A 7,565-nucleotide genomic window follows, 5' to 3' on the forward strand; every position below is an offset into this window, starting at 1 on the left:
GCTGTGGGTGCCGCCAAGGATTCCTGCAGTGGTCTCTGAACCTCTTCTCCCCCCTCAACCTCGGCACCCCAGGGTGAGCCCAGTCTTTTTAAGAAATAATGACTTGGTATCACTTGTAATTTTTAAATGTGAATTTAAATACTCAAAGAGCAAAGAAAAAAGAAAACACCACATTTTTAAAAGGAAGTATTTTTAAGTATCACCACCCGGAAGCAACATCGTTAGCACTTGGTAGGCACATCTCTCTGAGGGGCCAGGCATCCATAAGGCTCTAGTATGTATTGCTATTTTTAATCTAAACTGTTCAATTTTCTGAAGTTAACAGAAAAGAAAGTGAAACCAAAGAAAGTGCTGAACTTTGAGTAACTTTTTTTTATTACAAGAAGTACTAGTTCATAACATATGCCTATAAAATTAAGGGGGGAGATTTTAAAATACTCATTTTAAAAATAAATTCTTTCCTATTTTAGTCCATATCTATGGATTCCCTTCTATAAAACATGACAAAATTATCACACATTTTTCTTCCTTCCCCCACTTGCCAAATTCTCTTACAGGATTACCACCACGGTTTTTGACAACAGATGTTTTGTTGTGTAATTTACACAACTGGTCAGTTCTGATTCCAGAGTAAACGGCTCTGGCTCATCCCGTCCTTTCCGCACTGCTCATTCCTTCCTCTCCTCCATTTGCAGGGCGGTGTTACTGTGTGAATTTTGTTCAGAGAGGGATCACGGATGCGGACATGAGGCATGTTGCATCCGTGAAGTGTCTGCTGGAATTCTTGTGCGGCCGCAACGCCTTCGCGCGGCGGGCAGGTGTGGGGGCAGGTGCCCGCGCCGCGCTCCCTTCCTGCCCTCCGCTCGAGCCAGCTTGCTCTCCCTGGTTCATTCCTTCTTTTTTCTGCCTTCTTCCCTCTTTTCTCCCTCTTTCCTTTCTTATGTTTTCTCCTTGTTCCTCTGGATTTTTCCCTTTCCTTTCAAAGGCATTGTAGGAGGTACTTTTTCTCTGTTTTTTATTATTTGCTGTCTCCATAATTTTGCCTTTTCCGGGCTGTCGCATAGGTGGAAACATGTAGTGTGGAGCCTTTTCAGTCTGGCTTCTTTCACCTAGCAGTAAGCCCTGGAGTGTCCGCCATGTCTTCTCGTGACTTGGGAGCTCACGTCCTCTTAGTGCTGAGTGACGTTCCGTTGTCTGGACGGGTCGCAGTGTGTGTGTCCATTCGTCTAGTGGGGGACATCGTGGGTGCTTCCAAGCTCTGGTGACTATGGGAAAGCTGCTGCAAGCGTCTGTGAGCAGCTCCTGGGGGCAGGGCCTCAGCCCCCTTGCCGCTCAGAGACCTGGGGCACCACGCGCAGGTGCCTGCCACTGATTGGGCGAGACCCACAGAGCCTCTGTCCGGTCACAGGAAAAGGCCTCCGGGGTTACCTTTGATGACACGGGGAATGTTTTCACCTCTGTCAAAAGTGGGGGTTTCTGGGCACAGATTCATGGAAGAAGCACAGGAAAGAAGGTGGTCACGGACCACCTCATAAAGCACCTGTGAACCTTGCCTGTGACCCTAATAACATGGGATACTGACTCAGGAAAAAAAGGCAAACTGTACTGGGAGGGTGGGGGGAGAAGGCTGTGTGTCTGTCAACTTCCGGGGTAAGAAAACAAATGGCAGACCTCACTAGTGAGAGGTCAGTAACCCCGTCCCAGCGGAAATACCTGGAGCAGCAATGTCGTCGTTTTCCGCAAACTTGGGGACAGAGGGCGGAAGACAGTGGTGCTTTGGGGTGGAAATGCAGAGCCGAGGGGAAAACAGAAGCACACCTGACTTCTAAGTCAGATGCAGCATTCGCTTGACTCAAGTCAAATACCTATTAGTGTAAATTACCCCCGTAACAGATTATTTCCAGAAAAAGCAAATGAACATAATTAATACAAAAATAAAAACAAGGGCAGTGTTAAAAACAAAACCCAACTGATTACATTTGATGATCATTGGCCTTATTAATGATCCCTGAGCTGGGCTGCTGCCCACCCCCCAAGCACAGGAGAGGCAGGGACTACCCGCGACCTCCTCTTATAGAAGGGGGGTGGGACAGGAAGTCTCAGCAAGAGAAAAGGGAAGTTCACTGGGGGAAAGGAAGAGTCCAGGTGACCGAGGCTTCTCACTGGCTGATCTGCAGCCACAGATGCTGCTTGGGAACAGCTGTGGGCCTTGTGGCTAGAAGGAGGCGGGGTCCCACCCTAGCACCAGGAGGGACAGCCAAGCCTTCCGGCTCTCACACAGTCCCGAAAGTGCTTGGCAGGCGGGGCCTGGCTGTGAGGAGCTCCCAGGACCTATCAGCACCCAGAGTCGAGGGGTGCTCTCCAGGTGTCCTGCAGGGTCCCAGGGGCTGTGGAGCTTGTTGGGTGGGCAGGTGAGGGAGGGGCCTATGACTGCAGGTGGAGCCTGGAGGGAAGGCTGGGAGGGACGGGAGAAGAGGGAGGGTGGCTGTGCCTAAGTGTGTGGGCACTCCCCTGGAGCAGACAAGCTGCAACACGGGAGAACTGAAGTCATGCATTTAAGAAAAAACAAGAGTCAGCCTTGTTAGGCAGAAGGGACTCTGAACGAACGAGCAGGCCCCCTGGGACCCATGTTAGGAGCCCTGGGCAGAGGGGCCAGCAGAGCAGGCCCTCCTTTGCTGGGAGCCACCCTCAAATCCTCCGCACTAGCTGGTCAGGAGAAGAGGGCCGGGGGACAGGGACAGGAAATGGACTGGGGGCAAGAGAGGAGGCACAAAAACAGCCTCTAAAATGAACAAGACAGGCCAGCTCACAGTCCTGCCGGCTGGGCTGGGGTGGGAGGCCTGGGGGCGTCCCCATCAACAGCAGAGGGTCCTGGCCACTCCTGCCCCAGCCCAGCGACAGAGAGGAAGGCAATCTGCCAGTGTGGGTTTGCAAAGTAAATCAGGTACTATCTGAAAATATTTGCAAATAAGCCAAAGGAAGTTTTCCTCCTTGGACATTCAGTGTTAACGTTTGAACTTTTCAAAGAATATTTATCTAGCTGTGACTGGTATGGCTTGGTGGGCTGGGTGTCATCCCACAAAGCGAAAGGTCACCAGATCGATTCCCAGTCAGGGCACGTGCCTGGGTTGTGGGTTCAGTCCCTGGTTGGCGGTGCCTAAGAGGCAGGCGATTGATGTTTCTCTCCCTCATTCTCCCTCCCTTCCCCTCCCTCTAAAAATAAAATCTTAAAAAAAAAAAGAAAAGAAAAGACAGTGGGTATCCACCGGACAGGAGTATTCAGGTTCATGAACACCCTAGTCCGACGAAGCTCCCATTTCACCCTTGGGGGGCCCTGGCCCAAGCAAGGGGTGCCTGGCCCCTGAGGCCGTCAAGGGCAAGCCCCGTGCAAGAAGAGAGGAGCGAACCACTAACTTTGACTGAATTACATGCTGGGTTCAGTATCATCCGCCCAAAACGCTGGTCCACCCAGAACATGGCCTTATTTGGAGATGGGGTATTTGAAGACCAGACTGGATTCGAGTTGGACCTACATTGAGTGACCATGTCCTTATGAGAGACAGAGAGAGACACAGACGTACAAGATGGCCACATGAAGGCAGAGATGGGGGTGATGAGTCTACAAGCCAAGGGACACTAACCAGCAGCCACCAGAAGCCAGGAAAAAACAGGGAATGTAGCTCTGAGGTGGTCCAGGCCCCGAGGTACTCCAGGCCCCGAGATACTCCAGGTAGCACCAGCCTCCGTCACCAGACCTATCACCTATTTATTTGCGCATGGGGCCCCACAGGTGAGAGCACCTGTCCATTTGACCCTGGCCCCTGGAGGCCCACAGAGAAAGCTAGAGGGTCAGGCTGGGCCAGGGTCAGGAGGTCTATTACTTTCCTTCAGGAAAAGGGCAGTTTTGGAAAGTTTCTGAATAGGAAAGTGGTGAATCAGGAGTCGGGATCAGGCTGGTGCTTTGGGGAGCGTAAGGACCGTGGCAGATGCGGAGACCAAACCCAGGCCTGGGGGGGCTGGAGAAAGGCAGGCAGGCGGGGGCCCTTCTCCCAGGTGTGGGCAGACCCAGGTGGGGCAGAGGGCCAGAGTGACTGCCATTCACCCGCTTTCTGCCCACCCTCCCGCCCTCGGTGCCTCCAGGCAGGTCTGCAGGGCCAGGACAGGGCCACGGGCGGGGAGGCAGGCTCTGCGCTGCGTGCGAGTGCCTGGCGCCCGGACCCAGGTCTGGCGGGCCCTGTGGGGACAAGGGTTTCGCTGACGGCAGTCGAGGACCCACGGCACACAGACAGAGTGGGGACTGAGATCGGGGCTTCTCTAGACAGACGCGTGTGTGTGAGCAGATTCCCGCTGGACGGGGACCTTGTAGGGACACTGTGGCAAGCCCACCTCTGAACGGGGATCCTGAGGAGAAGTCACGTTGAGGACATAATGACACACGCAGGCTTGTTCCCTGAGTCACACTACGTCCTTCCACTTTGTTGGTGTTCCATTCCTGTGCCAAAAAGTAGCAAATGAAGCGAAGACATTAGGTTGTGTGGAAAGTACGCCGACAACCCGGCTTTGTCTCTGCCTTATGAATAAAAACAGGCACGCAGGTCCGTGAGGTTCATTCCTAACCATGAATTCTCTGTTCTCAAGGGCTCTGTCATCTCCCCTCGGTTTGCGCACAGCCACTTGGGAGGGCTGTGTGGCGGGTGCCAGCCTGTGCTCAGGCAGGAGCGCCACCCGAAGGCGACCCCAAGGGTCAGCAGCAACCAAACACTGTGCTACACAGACCCACCTGGGAGCCCGAGACTCACCGGCCTGGCGCTCCAGTGCACCTGCTGCCCGGGTCCGCGCTGTTACTTGCTGAGGGGCACGCCCCCGCCCTCCCTGTCTGGCTGTGGCAGGGCCACCGTGCAACTTGCACCCACAAGCTACCCTCCGGGACATGCTCTTCACGCACACACCTGCAGAGCTGCGGTGGGGGGCCCCTCCGCAGGTTCCACCGGAGTCCTGGGGGCCCCCAGGCAAGGCTGCTGGCCTGGCCCTCAGACACACTCAGGAGGCAGTGTGAGCACACACACACCTGTGCACGTGTGTGTTGTGCCCACACGTGTGTGCACCCATGTGGTCTTGTGTTTTGTGTGCTCTCCTGTGTATGTGTGCACGTGTGTGCATGTGGGCGCATGTGCGCGCATTGGAGGCTTCCGCCTGCACTGGGCCGTGACTCCCGCCAAGGATAAAAAACGTAATCACCAGCGGTTTGATCTTCACCACCACCACCTTCCGGAGGATTTTTAAAATTAAGTGATTGTTTCACTAAATTCCAGTCAGAAAGCCAGTCGTAGGGTCTGGGTTCGTGCTGCCAGGGCAGAGCCCCTCTGGCGGAGGGCAGGCGCCCGAGGCCCGGTCTGGCCGCGCACCTTCCTTCAGGACACGGGCTGGTCTGGCCAGCGTGTCTGTGTCAACGTAACAAAGAACTCCCTCAGCAGGAAACACCCTTCTGTGCGTGTGACGACTTAGAAACTCGGCAGCATCAGGCCGTGCGACAGCGCTGACGTGTGTTTCACCTCGGTGTTTCATCGTCGTCACAAACTCTGGTCTGACCCCGGCACACCGAGAGTGCGCTGTTGTCCCGAGAAGCGGAATAAGGCCCCTTTGAGGAAAGGCCCGGAACTGGTGCTGTTTCCCAGGCAGGATAGAAAACCGGCTCTCAAAGGGCTGACTCACATTTTCCAGGGCAGCGTGAGCACGGACGGGGGGCTGCCGGCGGTGCAGCGGCCCCGAGGCTGGAGCGCTCCGGGGAAGCTGGTCCTGATCACAGGCGGCGGGGGACCTTTGGGACCCCCAGTGCTCCCTGGGGACTGCACTTAGGAACAACGTCAGCTTAGGGATGTTTGGGACTGTGTTTCCTGTATTAGACTTCAAAACTAAAACTCTGGTACCTCACGTCCTTGTATCAGTCTCTGTAAAGAGAGGTTAAGAGTATCCATGAAGTTAGAAACACTGGCACCTGGTTCGCTGGTCACACAGAAGTTCGCTAGGGGGCCGGCAGCTGTCCAGGCCCAGAGGCTGCCTGCACCTGGCCAGACGCCCCTCGGAGCGGGTGCTGCTGGCGCAGGCCCCGCAGCCCCGTCGGCTCCGCTCCGCCTTCTGCTCCGTCGCAAGAAACTTCCGACACTTCAGAGAGGCCACTGGTCCTGATGCAGATTTGGGGGTCGTACGGCATCTACTGTGTGAGCTGCACAGAGCGTGTGAAACGACCACCTCAGAGTTCAAGGTCTGGTGAGGTCTGATGCCTCGTGTCTCCGCGCCCGTGTGCCCCTCTGGACCCAGCGCCCCCCTGGGGTCTCGCTGACGGGACCCCACCTAGCAGACCTGAGCTGCCCACGGAACAGCAAGGGCCCGGCCGTGCCTGGCTGGTTTGCCTGAGGCAGATGGGAAGCACTCCTACAGCCACTGTGGCTACCACTTGTCCCATTTGCTGCTTTAGGTTGATGCCGGGGTGGGGGCGGGGTGCAGGCCGCAAGGACCAGCGGGGCTGCGAGGCCATGCTCGGCCTGGCCGGTCGGGAGGCCTGATGTGCACACACGCATGTGAAGAGGCCTGTGGGCGAGAACCCAGCACACTGGATGCAAGTGACCATTTCTGCTCTGGTGGCATTGACGTGTCAAGGCGGAGACACTGGCTCATCGCCTCTTCAATCGGATACTCGAGTTGCACAGACAAGGGATATCAGGCCTGTCCCTGCTGCATGGTGACGGGTCTCCACTCCTCTGCAGCAGTGCGGCAGCCTGGCCAGGTCCCAGCCAGGACGGGGCCTTGGCCATCGGGGTCCAGGGGACCTCTGGCTCTGCACACAGCACCTGGGAGCTGGGGAAAGGTCTCAGCCCAGAGCCTGCACTTGGAAACTCCCCCTCACCCCCAAATCTGGGCACTTTCTCACAATCAGAGAAGTGGACACCCAGCACTGTCAACACATCTCGTTTCTTTTGCTTTCCTCACCTAAGCAGTTTGCAGGGCGCTCACCCCTGGCAGAGCACCGGCGTGTCCCCACCTCGGTCCACAGGAGATCCCGCCCCCTCGTGTCAGGGCGGGCTCTGCTCTGGGCAAGTTCTGAGTCAGCACGGTTACCTGCCTGACACCACAATCCCAGCGTGTCCCAAGACTCAGCCGGCCTGGCTCCCGGCCAGGCTACCAGACGGACACTCCCTTCCCAGCATCTTCACGGTCACCCGAGCGCATTTCACACGGTGCGTGTAAGTGTGCACACACATGTCCTGACAGTTTGAAACTATGACCTTCACATCAGTTAAGTGTGTATTTAAAATGAAATGCTATGAGGTTCCAATTCCCAGATTAATGAATTAATCAACAGGAAAGTAATCTTTGCCAGAAAAACTATGACTGTGGTTTTCCAAAATAGGATTGGGTTGTTCACATGTATTAACCAAAAATAAGCCCAGTTTTGCTGTAGGAACCTCATCACCAGCTTCCAAAAAAAGACACGTATGGGACCTGGTACAGCACGCTCCATCACAGGAGGCCAGTTCCGCCCGCGGGACACAGCTGCCAGGGTCCAC

This window comes from Desmodus rotundus, chromosome 4 (genome assembly GCF_022682495.2).
Source record: "Desmodus rotundus isolate HL8 chromosome 4, HLdesRot8A.1, whole genome shotgun sequence".
NCBI lineage: Eukaryota > Metazoa > Chordata > Mammalia > Chiroptera > Phyllostomidae > Desmodus > Desmodus rotundus.